The sequence below is a fragment of the Ambystoma mexicanum genome, chromosome 4p (genome assembly GCF_040938575.1).
Source record: "Ambystoma mexicanum isolate Mex_15411 chromosome 4p, UKY_AmexF1_1, whole genome shotgun sequence".
NCBI lineage: Eukaryota > Metazoa > Chordata > Amphibia > Caudata > Ambystomatidae > Ambystoma > Ambystoma mexicanum.
The window spans coordinates 622937891-622957874 of record NC_090927.1 but is presented as its reverse complement, the minus strand read 5'-3'; positions in this window follow the sequence as shown (position 1 = coordinate 622957874).

Here is a 19984-nt window from a genome sequence, read left to right as displayed (position 1 = left end):
GCAGGTGAAAATGTATGCATTATGCCTAATAGAAGAGTTATTTACTCAAAAATCTCATTTACACAATGCGCCCCATGATCAGACTGTAAGAATTCACATATACCCCATCTAGGAAACACCTCACGTACGAGAAACTTGGCAATACATGTGGCATCAGAGTATATGTATGGACCTGCCTCTATCCATTGAGAAAAATGACACACTACAATTAACACATATCTACAGCCATTGCATGTTTCCAACATAGCCACATAATCTATATGTAGATGCAGAAAGGGACCATTAGGACAGGGTATTGCTTCTCTCACTGTTTGCAAGGTATGCCCTGCTGTGAAAATTTTACAGACAATACATTTTACAATAAACTGTGCAATGTGTTCTAATAAATTTGGCAAAAAACAGTCTTTTGCAATCATGGCAGCAAGACTTTCTCTGGTTGTAAGCGCAGGATAGTGAAGCTGATCCAGCGCAACTTTCAATAATGCTAGAGGCATAACTGGCTTTCCAATACTATCAGGCAGGTCAGCCGACCCACTCACTTGAGGCCCTCACAAAAGACCCATGTCTGGCCAGGATCACTCTTCTTTTCTAATTCTCACTTCAGGAAACATAGCAGGCTCTCTTCTCCCATCTGCACCCACAAGATGACCCAACTGTGAAGATCTTCACCAAACTTCTAGGTATGCCAAGTGGGGATTTGCTGGATATTCCTGCCCACCTCTCTTTCTAGCATGTGTGCAACTTAACCATCGTGCCTTTTTACATCCTGGACCCAATCATGATGATCTGGGAGTCCGTGGCTGCATACATCCTTTCAACTCTGGCAGAGAGGCTGCCTCGTGGGGCCAAAGGGGTCTATGCTGGTCCGCCTTTGCCATTTCAACACGGCTGCCAGCATCTTCGTTCTACCGGCACCAGAATGCCTGTGCGTACACTTGCACTGTGGTTGAACTGATTGGGCCATCTTCTGGATATCCTGGCTAATCAGTAGCTGGCAGCTCAGTCAGCCTGCCCACTCACCGAAGGCCCTCATCAAAGACCCCTGTCTGGCCCTGTATGAGCATGGGCGACCTTCGTGCTCCTTCAAAACATTCAGTGGATGCTTGGTAATCCCTGCTCCGATATGAGCTTGGCTTCTGGTCCTCCTCATACCCTAGTGGATCACGTGAGTGCTGCCTGAACTTTCTACTAACTCCTCCTCTTAGACGTGAACTTTTAACTGGTCGCTTTTACTCTCTGTGACTCTGCCTTACCTGCCTACTGTACTCCATTCACTGCACTTGTGTTCTTTAAATTTGTTGTCTGTGGATGTGCCTTTCTATATCACTGAATCAATTTTGCATTGCATTGTGGCTATTTAAATTCAAATCCAGGTGGTTGTGGGTCATTTTCATCAGTGCACCATTTTGCATTGCATTGTGTCCCTTTAAATTCAAATCTAGGTGGTTGTGTAATTTTTACATCACTGCACCCTTTTGCATTGCATTGTGTTTGTTTCAATTCAAATCTAGGTGGTTGTGTGCCTTTTTCATCATTGCACCCTTTTGCATTGCATTGTGCCTGTTTAAATTTTAATCTAGGTGATTGTGTTCCTTTTACATCACATCATCCATTTTGCATAGCACTGTACTTGTACTTCTTACATCTGCGTTCCTCTTGACATCTGCACCCACTGCACCCACTTCATTATTCCTAGTGTTTTATGTATTGCTAATGTACTCCCTCTCTGCGTTGGAGCGCTATGAAATGCTTTTTTGAGTGTATAGGTGCTATAAAAAAGACCAATAAATAAAATAAATAAAAATAAATATAGCCTCCTTGGGTAACAAAGAACACCACAGTCTTTTCCATACGTGTTCTTTTTGCAGAGCTCGACCTTGATCAATTAACTTTACAATAGATAACACATTAAAGCCTTCTTTCATCATCATGCGTTGTTCTTTCTACTTCACAATTAGAAAAGTTGTGAAAATATACTGATCTTTTTGCTTCAATGTCTGCTGCTTCATTACCACAATAAATTATGTCTGCCCTCTTAGTATGGGCTGTGCACTTCACCACAGTGACAGCCAATGGGAGCTTTAGTACCATAATATGTTTGTCCAATAGCGACGCGTGTTGCAATAGAGTACAGTCTGCGCAGAGGAAGCCCCTCCTTTTCCAACATGACAATCCTGTGTGTATGGTTGACGTCACACAAGCAGAGTTAGAGTACACTGTCACTTCCTCATATCTCAGAAGTGCAGCGATAAGCGCCACTAATTCTGAAGCCTATGCTGAACAATTTGAAGGCAATCTTGCACTTGTCACTACTTCAAATTCACCATTTTGTTTTAACTTCACTACTGCTGATCCTGTATGTCTTTCTCCTGTTGTTTGGTAAATCGGTTCGAAGACCCATCAATGAAAAAAATTCCCCCACCCACTTAGAGTGTTTTATTTAACGTGGGTAACATCGTCTTAAACTCAGTATGCATTGTGCAATCATATACATAATCCTCATTCTCTACTGGTTCTGCTATGAATGTTGCTGGATTTACTACTCTACATCTAACAATTTTGATAGCTGGATTTGAAATGATAACCTCATTTCTTGATGCTCTTTGTGTAGTCAATGTGCTTTCAGGCTTTTATTTGCCAGAACAGCAACAGCTGATGCTTTTTCACCAGGGTAATGCCCTCTCTTTACTGGGTCTAAAATCCCACTGTAATAAGCCAATGGGTTATGTCCACGTCCTAATCTTGTCTTCTGCATATGTACTGCTGTCATCACCACTCCATTTGAATGCAAACATAAGTAAAACTCCTCATTATATTCTGGAATCCCTACCACAGGCGCTGCACAAATTGCCCCTTTTAACTCTTAAAATCCTTCTGTCATCTTGTCTGTCCATATTATCTCACATTTACCTACCTGTGCTCCCTACAGTCCTATTAAAGGTTATCTGATATATGTACTGTAATCAAAGACCCAGGGCCTTCAATAATTACATAGGACTACAAATTGTTGCATTTCCCTCACTGTGTCAGGTCCTAGAGTTTTCCTGATCCCTTCTGTTCTCTCAGGTGTCACTTTTCTCCCCACTTGAGAGATTAGCTGTCCTATGTACATGACCTCTCCTAACAATACTGCAGTTTCTCTTTATACACTCACTACGAACTAGTATGTCATCTACGTACTGAAGTATTGTGCTCTCAAGTTGTACACTACCCAAGTTCTTCTGAAGGACCCTATTAAAGATCGATGGGACTCACAGTACCCCTGTGGTAATCTTATATGTTTCCATTGCTATGCAAAAATTAGGTCAAATCTTGTGAATCCTAATGGAGGGGAATTGAAAAAGCATTTTCTTTAAATCTACTACTTTAAAATATTTAGCTGTAGCTGGGATGTTGCATAATATCGTAGGTGGGTCCAGAACTAGAGGTGCTTTGATAACATTGTTTAGGGTCCCTAGATCCTGAATAAATGTCCATGACCCTCCCATTGATATCTTAATTGGGCACACAGCCATGTCACATGTGGAGTATGATGGTACCAGTATTCCCTGCTGTACTAAAGTGGAAATAGTCTCAAATATACCTTCATCTGCTTCTCTGGACATGGAGTACTGTTTTGCTTATGGGAAGATTGCTCCTGGCTTAAGCTTTATTTTAACTGCTCCTGCTTCACTCAAAAGACCCACGTCATATGGACTGTTGGTCCATAAGATGCTTGGCACTTTTGCAAAATGTTCCTGAAACAATGACGGTTTCTTTTTTACCATTGCCATTCTCTGTGGTATTTACCTATCCTCAATTTTTATCTGACATGTAAGGCTTAGGAAAAATACTAGTTCCTCATCTGAAAATTCATTTCTGAACAACTCTTTGTCTGTCACGTCTGTTACTCTATAGAGGTAATACTGTTCGCAATGCTCTTCCTTTATCATCCATCCCATGAACAACTACCCTTTCCTCTCTTACCACTGCTGCCTCTAGTTCTATGGGAATAACCTGTCCTTGTCATCCCTAGGTGTGTGTGGTATAAACAAACATGTGTCAGGTATCCTCAATAATTTACCTATCAATCCAGGAAGCCATGTCCACAAAATATTTACTCCATAAAAAAATACTTCCGGGTCTAAAGGAACACCTCGCAATGCCTTTTGGCCTGTAAATGCTAGCATACGTTCTCTTACATTCATGCAATGTATCCATGGAGTGGAACATATTATCCCCTTGTCAGGAAAAGAAATCGTCATGTTAAGTTTTGTCATCAAGTGATATCCTAATATGCGAACTGGTGTCTGTTTGTGGGGCTCCTGGATTTGCCTTTCATTGAGGCATTGCCACCTGTTGTGTCCACACTTTGTGTGTTTGCATTGGCATTTGCTTTGATTGCCCCTGTGGCTGCTGTCGTTGCAGCAGAATCTGCTGTGTTTGCTGTATTTGTGCTGCACGTGTCTGATACTACGTGTGATCTTGGGCATACTAGTCTGATGGTTCTGTACTATATGGTCGAAAATAACCCACCCCCCCCTCTTGAATTTGACCAGTTCTGCTGCATGCCCCCTCTACTCCTGCACGCTCGGGCAACATGTCCCATGCTCCCACAATTCCAGCACTGTAGCGGCTATCCGCCATTAAATCCACCCCCTTGAGGGTTTTGAAATGTGCCTCCTCATCCTCTAGATCCATTCCCTCTACCACGTGGCAAAAATGTTTACCCGCACTGATATGCGGGGTACCCTACATTGATTGGCTGTGTAGGCGGTAATTCTTGTGTGACCATTCCTTTGACGCTTGTCAGTACTGCTCCTTCTATGGCTAATTTCGACACATTTTCCAGAACAAACTTTGATTCGTCAAGGTTCCTATTCTCAGATTTATTCTTATTCTTCTCTTGTAACAGTCGACAGTGATGTACAATAGTCAACTGTGTTTCTGGGCATGGCTTCACTTCTATCCCTACCTGTTTTTTTCATCTGCCTTTGCACTGGCTTGGGCAGTCCCTGACATAAAATATGATAAAATAATGCTATGATTTTATCCCACTGTAAGATTCCAATCTTGAATATAAGCAACATGATCTTCATTCTCTCCCCTTTTCCGTGTAATAATCGTGCCCCTATCTGACATATCAAGATTCTGTACTCTAAGTGTCCTCCATACGCCTGCCCTACAATTATTAAACGGTGCTCCAACATGTGTCGTGTTTTGTGCTGTTACACTCGCATATCCCGCTTGCCTCCAAATGCCATCAGCTCTTTCCACTAGGATGGCTGCTTCTAGGCCTTTTACATCACCCACTGCTAATGTCATTCCTGCTACCATTCTTTCAAACTTTACACGCTCCTTCGGTCAAACTAGGTAGTTTTCATTTCAAATGATCTTTATCTATCTTATATATTGTGATGATCCTCCCCCCTTCTCTAATAATGGGTATTGTGTAAATCCTGTTCTACAATCATATCCACCTACTCTACTTGTCTTCCCGGTGGGGCTAGTTTCGCCCGCTCATCTTTGTCCTGGTAATGACCTTAATCTACTTAGATAAGACAGGGACATTTCCCCTACACTATGCGATCACCCTTAAGGTTGTTCAGGATATGATATAGGTTCTGGTGTATTACACATCGAATAATGATGTGATCTATTTCATCCTCCCTTTGTCCTCTACGCCTTCTCATTTCCTTTTGCTCTTGCTCTTCCTGTCTTCTCATCTCCGTCTTCTCGCCTTCAGTGCAACCTTATATTTTTTAATCATTGTGCTTCTATTTCCTAAGGTTTCTTCTTCCCTCCATCTTTTTTTCTCTCTCTCCTTTATCTGCTCTTCATACCTTCTTCATTCTTCCTTTTTACTTCTCATCTTGGTATGCCCTTTTGCATTCCTTTTCCTTTCTTTCCCGTTCCTCTCTTTCTTCTCTCTCCTTAACTTCATTGCTACCCTTTCTGTCTAATTTGGGTAAGATTTGTCCTCCCATCCAATCACTCTGTACAATTGTCACTTCACTGCCTTTATCTTTCTCTCCTTTTTATTTCCTGGTCTCTATCGGGTGGTCCCTTGTCTTTTACGCTACTCGTTTTTTCTACATATGGTCATATATTAGCGTTCTTTAATCTTACTTTCCTCAGTACTATCTTCACTACTATAAGCAAGGGGTGCACCTGTCAGATTAATATACCTCACTGCTGCTTTGAACTTTTTTTGAGGATAAAATCCCTGTTTCTCAGAGGATAAGGAGGATTCCAGTATGCTGTACCCTCCCCCTCATGCTGCTTAAGTATCTACTCTTTCTTGCGTGTGTCCTTTCTTTTGCTCTGATATATTTTCCATAGCTCTAAAACCTTTTTTGTAACTTCTTCCCTGTGTACACAGCATATAAGTATGTTGTCATAAGTTGGAATACTGTTCTTGAACCCTCTTGAGGCCAAGGCATGGCCATTTTTTTCAGCCGTGCCTCTTACCCATTTAGCATGATATTTCCTAATTTTAGGTGTGTACCTTGGTAATGTTTTGCACAAGTGTAGAAGAGGAGTGTCCTCCATGATGATAAGTCATTTTAACTGTCAATAATCACCAGACCTTTTATTCTGCTATTATTTTAATTAATTAGTATTATATTAACATTATTATTTCCTTCTTTCTTAATACTTAATATACCACATTAATCGATTCAGGCAAGAACCATCAATCGTCACCCAATCCCCACCCCCAAAAGAATGATTCTTCAAACTATTTCCAAGCCTACACAATAATATTCTTTTTGCTTCTTCGTTATCGTTCTAACGATTCTTACTTATTATTGACACTCTAAGAATCTTATTTTGTTATATGTCTTCCCTCAATGGTTAACCTCCTATGATTGGTGCCAATCGCTTGTTTTTAGGGTCTGATAAACAGTCAAATTATTAATATCGTTCTATAGTTTCACTCTATAACCTAATTGAACACAACTTAGTAAAAACCATGTGTCTTTTTCAAAACAAATCAACTTCTTACATTGGCATATTCATAACACATATTCATAATCCCAAACAAATGTGCACAACAATTTCTATGATCGTCTTTCTTACTGCCTCTAGTAAAAGTATCTCATCTACATTTTACACCATTTTAGAGTGTGATGCGTTCCCTTCTATGTCTTTGAGAATAAGTATATCCTTTTTCTCTGAAACAAATCCTGTTATATCCCAAAATATATATTTACACATGCAATACAATCCCTCACCTTTTATTTGCCACTTTTGAAGTTGTACTTGCCCACCGCATTGCTGCTCTCTGCCTCAACTTTCATTGCTATGCTGATGACACTCAACTCATTTTCAGGCTCCCTTCCACCACCTCTTCTCCTTCTCTCATCTCTGACTGTCTGTCTGCTATCCAGGAGTGGTGTGCCACCAATGACCTCTGCCTTAATGCCAGTAAGACTGAGATTTTCCTCTTCGGCACACGTGCTCCCTCCTTGGCTGTCATTCTCTGGCGGACCTTTCTTGGTGTTCTTCCTGCTCCCACCTGTGAGGCTAAAAACCTAAGGGTCATCTTCGACTCCACACTCTCCTCTCCTCACATCTCTGTTTCTCTCTAGGCTGGACTACTGCAACCGTCTCTTTCTAAATTTGCCTAAATCTACTCTCCGCCCTCTGCAACTCATCCAAAACAGGACTGCAAGACCTGTCCTTGGCCTCAAGCCCAGGGATCACCTTCAGTATTGTCCACAAGGCCTTCTGGGGTATGGGACTTCAATACCTCCAACTCTCTCTTCCTAAATATCTTCCTTCTCGAGCTCTTCACTCATCCGTCTCCAACTTCCTCAGGGTCAGTCGCTTCTCCAAGAAACAAGTTGGTGGTAAATCACTTTCTTCGTCTGGGGTCTCCCTCTGGAACAGACTGCATGCCTCTCTGAAACCTCAGGAGAACCATCTCTGGTCCGGAAGCACCTCAAGACCTTCCTCTTTGCTTCTGCTTTCTCTCCTCCTCTCCCCTGCTGATCACCTGGCTGAAAGTGAAACTGCACTGGTTACCTGGCTAACCTCTGATCTCAGGCCCAGGTCCCCTCCCCGCCAGTTGCACACCTGCACTGCCCCCCTGGCAACCCTTGCACTCAGGGGCTATTTCTGTATCCCTACAGCCCCCTACCAACACTTGACACCTGATGTCTACACTTACCCTTGCACCTGTCACCAGCTGAATGCACTTTTTATTTATTATTTATTGAATTTTTATTTTTACTGTTATCCTATGTACTGCGCTGCCCCCTCGCCTTTCCCCCCATACTTCTCCTCATCCCCTCTCCCCTGCACTTGCGTGATCTCAATGTCACCTGGCCTAGTAAGATCATTGTCTCTGTCTTCCCTCTGTTCCCTCTCCCTTGCCTGGTCGCGCCTTGAAACACTTGTGTATAGGCGCATTATAAATGCCATATCATATCATACGTCCGCTGCTCAGTTTGAGCCCTTTAGTATTGACTCTTCCCCAATCGACCATTCCGCCTTCAGTCCGCGGGGCACCTCTTCAAAGAGGCACCTGCCGACCGTCTCGAGTTACATACGTGATTCTTCCGCTATCCACAGAAAATCTGCGCCTTTCTGGCTGATGGTGGAAGACGTCATAAATCTGAGAGTCTGGATTGGAACCATCTGCACCGCTACCAAATATGCCAGAGCATCTGGGGGTTTCTAAGTGCTGAATGGGATTATAACAATAAATTATCTCAGACCCAAATAACCAGACAGACTCAAGGATTATGGAAAAATACTACTTTATTCTCAGTACAATAAAGTAGGGAATCCTGGCTAATAAACAGATTGTAGCTTGCACACTCTCGATGCATTTCAGTTACACAAATGTTTTTATACCTTCAAATACATCAGCTATTATGTCATCCTACGTGGCTAATAGAAAACACCTATCAGGTGGAGGGATTGGTTAAGGGAAACATATACATGTAGTTTACATGAGTGTTAGTATCATCGTTGGATGTCCTTTATCTGGTAGGCATGCCTTGAACAACCTCTAACTATGTAAAATACAGATAATAACATAATAACATCAGCGGATATGCCCATGCAACAATGTATGTTCCACCATTACATAGACCATCATGATTGTTTGCACTCTTTTATCAAACTCGGAAACTCGGCTCGTCAGCAAAACGTAAACAACGCAACCCAGGTGAAAGGAAACTGGCAACTGCCTTTATTAGCTTTTTAGCCTACCATCTCTCATCAGTTAGCCCTAAGCCAAGGCTTCTTCTTTGTAGTTTACCTTGCTGACAGCTCTCTTCCTCAGAACTTTGAAGAGATTGAAGGTACATTGCGATCTTTGTCTGGAGCTTTATGAATAGGTCTTGTCTTCTGGTCTTATACCACGTGCGAGGAGACCATGATTTTTCCGATTATCTCCTTCTATTTAATACAATAATATAGAGAGCTAATACTCTCCTTGGTCTCTGGAGACTTGTTTGCTCTGTCCTGCATGTGCATTTTTCATCCTTAATTGTATAATAGTTGACACTTGCAACTGTTCACTCCATTACTTAATCTAAGAGAAATATGTCCTGCGTATATGTCTTATCCTCTTTCACTCCTTTCGAGCGTTGCAGTTGTGTCTTGCTGTGGCATCCTTGATTCTGAGCCAACCAAATATCCTTTGTTCTTGCACAAATCTGTATTTCAGTGCCTGTCAGCACTGCAGCCTTGCTTTCTCTTCTCGAGGATTCTCGCTTATTATTATACAATACCGACGTCCATTTTCTTAACATGGCTACCTTACTTGCATACTATTTCCTACTTTAGTAAGTTCTATGTTGTCATGTTGACCTTCCGTATCTGCGTATATATACATTGATTACATCTTTTATTATCTTCTTAGTGTACATGGTTTTCTTCATATTTGCATACATATTTACTCCGTCATTTCAGTCACGTCTTCATTCTCTAGATATTCGTACATCGAGTTCAGTGCATCCTCATATATTCTCTTCCTCATGATGTCACTTCACATCTGTAAGACTTTACTTATATTTCTTCTATATCTAGTGGTGTCTGCAGACTCATTTCTACTGCATCAGTTTGAGGATACATTCAGTATGGTGGTCTGAGTGCATAACGTGTCTCATACCTTTGATATGGTATTGGGATGATACCAGGTGTCATACACAGTGTTCATTTGCTGTTCTTCCAATATGACAGAGGTGAGGGGGTGGCCTCTATAAATGACATTTACATCTGTCTCTCTAAACAATATTACCATACACTGTTCTAACCTCATGGACCCTCTTGCTCTACATAAGATTTATACTTCTTGTATTAGCTGATATGTGTCCTATATCACAAGCTTGTTTTTTAAATGGTTGCTGGGGTGGAGCACCAATGTGAGCAACATATTAAGTCTAAGGTCTCCAACCATAGTGTTTTTGAGCTGCAACATTTTACCTGCAGCGCAGACATCAATACAAATTTTGTGTGAGAAAGCGGCAAATGGGTTAGACCAAACTGTCATTCAAAATACCAACAGTTTAATTTTGTATTTTTCTGCCTTTGGCACAGAATGGGGCAGCAATACAATACATTTAAAAAATAAGTCTCCAGAAAAAGACCTAAGGTATAAGCAGTTCTCAGAGGAGAACCCACACAATATACTACTACCGGATATGCCAGATTCGTGACACTAGACAGGGCCATTTTGCAGCAGTAAATCATGTATGTTCCCTTCTATTGGGGCACAACTATGCTTCGATCATTAAGGCAAGTACTGGGTAAAGTATGCCACTGCCATCCCTTAAATAATTTCCTACATTGTTTTCCTGCAGGAATTACACCTGCCTTAAAGAATGGCACATGACTCTTCCTTGGTTTGGTAGTTAAAAATATCATCGGAATGTGCTGCAACTCATCAGGATACCACACAAAGTATATTCAGATGTTGCTCAAATACTCAGTAAATTGCTAATGGGATATGTAATGTGTTAATCGCGTTGGATGAATCTTAAATACACTAAAGTACTCTCATATCTGTCAGAAGTCCATTCAATACACCAGCGTTGCCGTAAAGAAATGGCGTGCACCTTTTTACATTGGCAAACCATTTTAAGCTTTCTCAGTCAATTTAATAACATATTTTTAATGTGTTACTATTTGAAACAGTGCTCCCAGATTAGTGTTACCCCAGTTAAGCATTGCCATGCAATTCCATTAATACCATTCCTGCCAATGTTGCCCCACGTAGCACACTGTCATGTTGGTATCCACTGTTAGAGATCTTTTTGGCTATATTTTTGATATCTTGTGGTATTTTTGTGGTATACTGATATTTTTGGTCCTTCGTGGTGAGCCTAACTTCAGAACACTGCCTAATGATTATTTTACCAGGGCCATTAACATTAAGCAAGTACTGGACTAAGTACACTCTTATCTGCTTGCGGTATTGTATGTACAATACCATAACATGCCGTTTTGGCTGTTTCAAAATACATTTGTCATGTCCCATCACAAAATAGTTACATTCACAAACACGCATAGCACTTCTGAAAAACTCAATTCACAATAATAAATTCACCTTATATTTTACCACATTTGGTAGTATGAACTACCGACTGCAGTAAGATGAGTTTACCACCTGCTGGACCTCTGTCTATGTGCTAACACAATAATTCAGACACATAAAGAGAACTCTGAAGTTTACTTGCTCTTTAGCTTTGTGGCTTTATGAAAGGTTAAAATTCAGAAAATTGAACAAACAGATGCATTATAATGTGCTATGTTTTACAGTAATTTATACTTGAACATGGATAAAATGTGTTTCATTAGAGAGCTTGCACACAGTAAATAGCTTTTCTAGTAATAAGCTTCAACTACACATTTGGTGCTGGCTGGCTAACGCACAGTTATCTGTAACCTTGAATGTTTCTTCACTATTCTTGGAAGCTATGAGCCTCTTGTCGTAACCAAAGCTGGCTTCATAAATGGGGAACCCACGTAAAGTATAGATAGTGAATTACTTTAAGAAAACAAACATATTTGTATATCACAACAGCCTGTAAAATATTTCTTTCATACATTACATGCTCCTCAATTACTGCATAATTACATAGATTGGTTGGGGGTCAGTGGATTCTCGGACCACAAGGTCAGGATAGCCCTTCACTGCTTCAGCTGGCCATGTTCCCCCTTTCCGTCTACTGGACAGGAGAATTCTTATTATGTCCACTCCCCGTCTCAGCATGGAAGTAACCCACAAAGTCCTTCCCGATTCTTTCTGCTTGTGGCGCCAACCAGGGTTAACTACATATAAGGGTGCTCGAGACTGCAAACTCTTCTGATGACTGCCAACTCAGGAGAGAGAGAGAGAGAGAGAGAGAGAGAGAGCCCACAAGACAGTCAGCCTTCAGCACTGTCGGCAAGGCCCAGGAGAATCAGTCTGCCCAGGAACTAACTTCCAGCCCTAAAGACAGTCACTTTTATCATCCCCCTGTTCCTCCTCCTTCACGTATATCTAATCCTGTATAAACGTATAAAGCATCTGCCAGCCAAATCACCTCCCCTTGACAAACCAGAACATTAGTTAGCACGTGATTTCCTATGTTTTCCTTTGTGTTCTATTTCCTCCTTCTCTACAAACGACAATGGAGCTAGTTTAAATAAATCAACTTGCAACTAAACCCTGTCACGTATTCACCGCAAAATAAAAGTAATTCAACTTTTTCCTGCACTTCCAGTTAATCTTGCACAGCTCTAATATATTTACATTTTATGAAATGGAGGACTTTATCTCAATGCACAAATGCTTTGTACTCACTTGCAATGGACTAAATTGCATTGAATATTAGTAAGGGAATAGGTTATTGGTTCCTGGGATGTTAGTTGGATTAATATGCAAATTTTATTTTCCCTTGCATTTAGTCCATGAATGGTGTAATTGATACAAACATGTTGTGCAGGGTCAAATTGAAATTAGCTGGCATGTGCTTTATGCGTTATAATACTGACATCTACTAGGCACAGCTTGAGCCTCACACTTGAGTCTCACACCCTTGTCCCTAGTTAAAATTCAAACCTTTGCTAAAATGTGGATTATGAAATGTGGACCTACTCGTGTTGAAATTTAGAATACGGACAAACATTTCCCTATTACATTTCCCTACACCATCTTGTACTCAGAAACAATTTTATGCCAGTGACATCCGCAGTAAAAACACATTGACATGCTTGTCGTACCTGTGAAATACTTCTGCTTCTTTTCTTCATCAGCACTCCAACAGTGAAAACAGCAACCCGAGCCTAATGACATACAAAGATAACATAAAACAATGTGTTGGCTACTATTTAGTAAATAGGTACTTGTGGCATCAAGGAAAAATGTTAGATACACTAAATATTTCTTATCAAACTTGTTTACTTGTTCAAAGGTAAGAAATACATTTTTTGCTGAAAAAGGATATCTATATCCAGACTCAACGATAAATCGATAACAAAAATCAAAATTCAAAATGTCTTATTAAAGATTTTAGTTGTTCAACGTTTCAGTATAAATGTATTAGATGGAAACATCAATGCACACCAACAATCAAAAATCTCAATGGATCTTGATAAACATTCAGATGTTCAAAAGTGCAGTTTCAGTTGACAACCAGTATCAAAATGCAAAACCTAACCATAGATACAAACTGCAAATCAACACAATTCCCTACGTAACTTTCTAGTTTTTGCATGTGTATATGCGAATATATGTTAAAAATGGGACCATTAATGCACACCAACCATCAAAAAACTCAACATAGCTTAATAAACTTTTCAGTTCTTCAAAAGTACAGTTTTAGTTTACAAACATTAACATTATTAAAAAAATGTAATCTGCCATTAGGTACCAACAGCATATCAATACAAAAAAACCACAACTTATTAAACGTCATAGCTGTTTCAAATTGCAAAGTGCAAACTATAACTAAAACTGGACCACAGACACAAGCAAAGCAAAAGTACACTTATATGTAAGATATTGAAAACCATGAATTTTTTTCCTGTATCCCTAATTTAGATGCCCTACTTCCATCACTGGTTCCTCCTACTCCAGGTGTCCCCCCCCTAGTGCTGTGTTCTAATTCCAGGTTTTTCCCCTCCACTGCTTTCTCCCAAACCCAGTGGTTGCCCATACTTCTGTTGTCCGAATCCTTGGGGTCATTCCTCCTCTGCTATACTCAAACCACACGATCTCTGTCACTGCAGCGGTTAGAAGTCACAGAGTTGTTCCTGTTCCTGCCCGCAGCCAATTAATTAATAATCATCAAACAAAACTATGCTGCATAATTAACCCAAAACCCATTGCCATAGTTAGCCCCACTCTGAGGTGTTGAACGGTTACTCACCAGAACCAATGCAAAACCCAATCACCCAAAGTCAGCCAGAACAGCACCAGGCAACACACCAAATCTGAAGCCTTGGAACAAGACCCTACAACAACATCAAAAAGACCATGCCATTCCCCTAAAAGGACTCCAAAAACCACACAGAACCACAAAGGAAAACCGGTAAATGAGCAAACCACGAGGGTAAGCAACCTCTGGTTCCACAACCACAGCAAATACAAGCAACAACAAATCCACAAAAAGAAAAGACTTAGTCCTGGGGACCAGGAAACATAGCAATCTAAAATGGACTACCCCTCAAAGGAACCCAAACCTACAACTCAAACACCATGCCTCACCACACGAAATCCAAAGAAGGTGCAATGGACAACAGAAATAAAAAGAAAACCTCTATCACAAAGGAAGGTGCAGAGAGAAGAGACCAAATCGCCCAAAGGGACACACAAAGAACAGAGCAAAGACAGACTACATTGCTCGCTACCTCTCCACATATGACTGCTCTGTAAGTAAAGATGAACTACTAGCAGCCAACCCACAGGCAAAAAGCAAAAGAAAAACAGACCCCACACGGGTGCCAAATGCAACACGACAATTAAGGAACCACCTCAACCCGGAGAACACCATGGACAATACTCCAACAAGAATCAGGGACAAACTTGAAACCATTACTTTCTACACACCCTACATCACCAAAGACTAGAACAAAGGACAGGCACCAATACACCTCACCAGCCGGAACAAACCAAGACCAAACAACCCTACAATCAACCTAATCAGACTACTTGACAAAGAGACTGACCACCAAATAACTCCTCCTCCCAACAGGCACAATGAGAAGAGGAACGCCAGCAACGGAAACCCACCAGACAACAGACCAAACTGAAGTGCCAATAGAACAAACAACAATCCACAAGGAAAAACAAACAAACTACACTGCAGCCTGTTCAACGTTAGATCCATGGGAAAACACTCAATAGAAATCCATGACCTTCTAAGCGAAGGAGGCCAAACACGCTCTTTCTTACAGAAACCTGGTTATCTGAAAATTATAAAGCCATCGCAAATGAATCCATACCGGACAACTTCAAATTAAGACACGCCAACAGAGAAAACTGAGGAGGAGGAGGAATCACAATCATAAGCAAAGAGCACGCCCAAGCCGCTCCACTGAACCTAACTGACATAGAAGACTGTGAATCCCTCCTCATCAAGATCGAACTCAACAACCATACCAACATAGTCTTCCTCCTGCTCTATAGACCACCATCCTACAACCACACTCAGCAAAGTGACTCAGCTCACTACTGGAAACACTGCACTTCAAGCAAATTCCAAATGGATCCACCCACAATGCAGGCCTGGACGCAATCTTCTACAGAGAACGACTATGCACATCTGTGCCACCCACACTGACGGTATGGAGCAACCATTACCTAATTTCATTGTACATCACACTCTAAACCCGCTTCCTGGCTGGAAAGGAAATACTCCATGCCAGCAAGAAATGAGACTGGAGGATCCTAGACCTGGAGGCCTTAACAAACCTACTAGACTTGGCTATACATAGCTCCATAAAACTCATTGAAGCTACCCCAGACATGCAGAAAACACACTGAACCTGGATCCAGTAAAACCTTTCAAAGCCACACCAAAAAAACTGCCCGCAAAATGGTTCACAAGAACTGAGAGAACAAAAAAAAACCTTCAAAATGGAAAATAATTGAGAAAACAATACAACTGATAGGAGAGAATAAAATTCCAAAGACAGCTCAGACTATACAAATGAACAGTACTCAGAGCAACAAAACAAATATTGAATGAGCAAACAATCCACAGAAAGAACTATTCAGAATCATCATAGAGAAAAATAAAAATAAAAACTCACTGTGCAGGAAGTTCATGATCCCGACACAAGCACTCTGTGACAGCATTACCTACCACCTGTGATCAAAAAAATAGAAACAATCCAAGAGACCATCAACACAACCCGGACGAATACATCCACAGCCGCAGTACCACAGACAAGGGGCGAAACACAGACTACAGCAAAACTCACCTGTCTAGAACCAATCACAGAAGAAACCTTTGCCACACTGATCAAGGACACCGACCTTGCAGGTTCCCCAAGGGACTCCTACCCCCCTAACATCGTCAAAGAAATCCTCAACCACAGAACCCCAGCGACACACTTCCCGAACCTAATGAACATATTACCCGAAAAAGGGATCTTACCAACTGCCTACAAATCTGCATACATCAGACCACTGATAAAAAAGAAATTCAGAAAGCGCAGAAGACCCAAGCAACTACAGAACAGTATCCCAATTTGTCCTACCCAGCGAAGATCCTGGAGAACCATGTGTACAGGTCCTACTTAAATACGCCAAAACAAATGGAACACTTAATCGGTCAAAAGTTGTCTTCAGACCGATGAGAGGAACAGAATCAGCACTCTTATCGATATGGGACGACCTGAAAATATATGCAGACAACAATCCCAATCGACCCTCATACTATTGGACATATCTGCGCTTTTTGACACAATTAGTCATACAAAACTAATAAAAAGACTGTTGGAATGTAGCATACAGAATATGCACTAACGTGGCTTACCTCATTACACAAAAACTGAACCTAGTTTGTCAAACACCAAAAATATCTCCTGCGGAGTTCCACAGGGATCCAACTTCTCTCCCCTTCTTTTCAACATCTACATGTGCTCCCTGATGAAAATCTTTTGAACCCACAGACTAACTGCCTACAAATATGCAGATGACACACAAATGATGGTGAAGATGACCACGACTGAGGAAAAAACAACTGCCTCAACAACTAATCACAGACATCTACAACTGGTGATAACGAACAACCTCAAACTGAACCCAGCAAAAACTAAAATAATGCTCTCACCCACAGAAATCAACAAAGCCAACCCACACCTGGACTGGCCGACCAGAATGGGAACACAACCAGAGACTTCAAATGTAGTAAATAACCTACGACTACTCATGGACAGCAGACTACTCCTAGAACTGCAAGTGAGTGCAATCACCAGAAAATGCTTCTACCTTATCTTAGAGGAAGATCTGGATATGCTATTTCTAACTGAGACATATCTTAAGGACCCCATGGGTCCGGTTTGTGACAAAGCCATCCCGGAAGAGTACATAATATATCAACAGAATGGGGATAGCAGGGCTGGTGGTGGGGTTGCTATAATAGCAAAAGAGTCAATTAGGCTATTTAAGGCATCTCTGGTTTGCACTGGCTGCGAATTCCTCCATCTTAAATACTCACCCACTCCTAAAGAATGTATCCATTATATTGTGATATACAGGCCTCCCTCTCTTGTCTCAGACTTTTGTAGTGAAATCACATAACAGCTGAACATTTTGAAATCCGCCAACTCCGCCACGCTATTGGTTGGGGATGTTTATGGGCGGCTTGGAAATCCTCTGGACAAAGAAGCCATTCTTCTTGAGAAAACAATGAAAAACATTGATTGCATAGTCCAAAACAATGACCCACAACAAAGAAAGGAAACCAGCTAGACTGGATTGTTACACAGAACCTCAATATTCAGAACTTGGTAACTCATCTGTGCATTTGGTTGGATCGTTTTAAAGTCTCCTTTGAAATATACCTCTGTGACATACCAAAACCAAGTCACATCAGGGTACAGAGTAGAAATTTGAAAGGCTTAGGCCCAGATCAGCTGAGACCTTGCCTAATAAAGATAGCAATCAGTTTTCAAATTGGGGACACACGTCACCAAATGCTGAAGCAATACACCAACCATATACATGAAGTGATGGAGCATTATGCACCCCTCAAACTTAAAATGGTTAGGAAGAACAACAACCATCAGAGATGGTTCTACAGAAAGCTTTGTGAGCTCAAGATTGACAAACGAAGATTGGAAAGGATCAGGCAAAAATATCCATCGTTAGACAACAAAGAATGTTGGAATTATGCTAACTAAATACAGAAGGAGTATCAGAGAGGCCAAATCTAACTATTATAACGAGCTGATTAAAGCTGCACCAAACTCGACAAGTAAGCTCTTTGATATTCTTAACGCGGTCAAAAAACCCAAAGCACTGTCCCCTCCACATCTTACATTGGAGTAGGACTGTGACTTGGTGCAAAAGGCATTCTCAGACAAAATTTAGAAAGCCAGATGAGTCCATTATCTTGGCTAGAGAAGCTTCTAAGGAGATCCACTTACCCATAGCCATGGAACTGCAGCAGCAGGAACTAGCAAACTTCAACTTCCAACCCATCTCATAAGAAGAGATGATTAAAGTGGTGACGAAGATGAAACCCTCCTCCTGTGAATAACATGTAATTCCTCCTAAAATAATTTTGGAAAATAAGGAACTGTTTGCCCCAGTCCAGACACAAATAATCAATGCCACATTCCATGATGGCATCGTCCCCCAAAGCATTACAATGTTACCATCACACCCCTGGTCAAGAAACCTGGCTTGGAACCTAATGACCCTGGTAACCTGCGTCCGATAACCAACACCAATTTTATCCTGAAAATTATGGATAAAATAGCTATGGAACAACTTCAATCACACGTTGAAGCCAATGTCATCCTGCATGAGCAGCAGTCGGCATCTGTGCTGCTCATAGCACAGAAACCGGGATGCTTGATTTGCAATCATATATGCTATCTATTATGGATAAGGGCAAGACAGGGATGTTAATGCTATTGGCTCTAAGCACGGCTTTTGATCTTGTGGACCATCATCTTCTACAGCAGGTCCTGCAGAAAACAGCAGGAGGCTCCAAGGCGGCTCTGGCCTGATTGGCATGCTTTCCGGCAGATCGAGTAGCAAGAATCCACTGGGGAGAGGAGTTCTCGAAGCCAGCCCAAATAAGTGCTCGGGTTCCACAGGGAGCCAGTATATGCCCTATACTCTTCGAGCTTTTTATGAAATGCTTATGTGTACTATTAGAATCCATCAGCATATATTTCACCAATTACACCAACGATACACAGCTGCTGCTGGAGTTAAAGGGATATTATCAAACAGATAGGGCTAAGATTGCAGCACTGTACGACATCATAGATAAGTGGATGGAAGGCAACTGGATGTGCTTAAACAGCAACAGAGTTGATATTCAAGTGAGAGCAAAGTTAGGAGTAGAATATGAGGCATTTGCTGTTAAAGATTCATTTATCAATGTAGTTGCCCAGGTCAAAATGCTGGGGATGATGATGGAGTCGTCATTGGGTCTAGAGGCCTAGCTAACTACCTTCATAAAAACAATGCTTACTATATTCATTTCCTGAGAGCCATCCGCCCCCTCCTCAGTGAAAAGAACCCGCCCACTATTGCCATGGCCATTATCGTGTCGCGTCTGGATTATTGTAACTCACTGATGCTGGGTGCTACCAAGAAATGCATTGAGAAATGGCAGGTAATGGACAACGCGGCGTGGTCAAAGAGATTAACAGAAGAGACCATCCATGTGAATGAAGGAAGGAGAGCACTCCACTGGCTCAGGACTGAGGATAGAATTCTCTTCAAGGGCATGACGCTGGTGCATAGATGCCTGCACGGGGTGGCACCGGCCTATCTCAGGATGAAATTCACAAGATACACACCCAACAGGCCACTGAG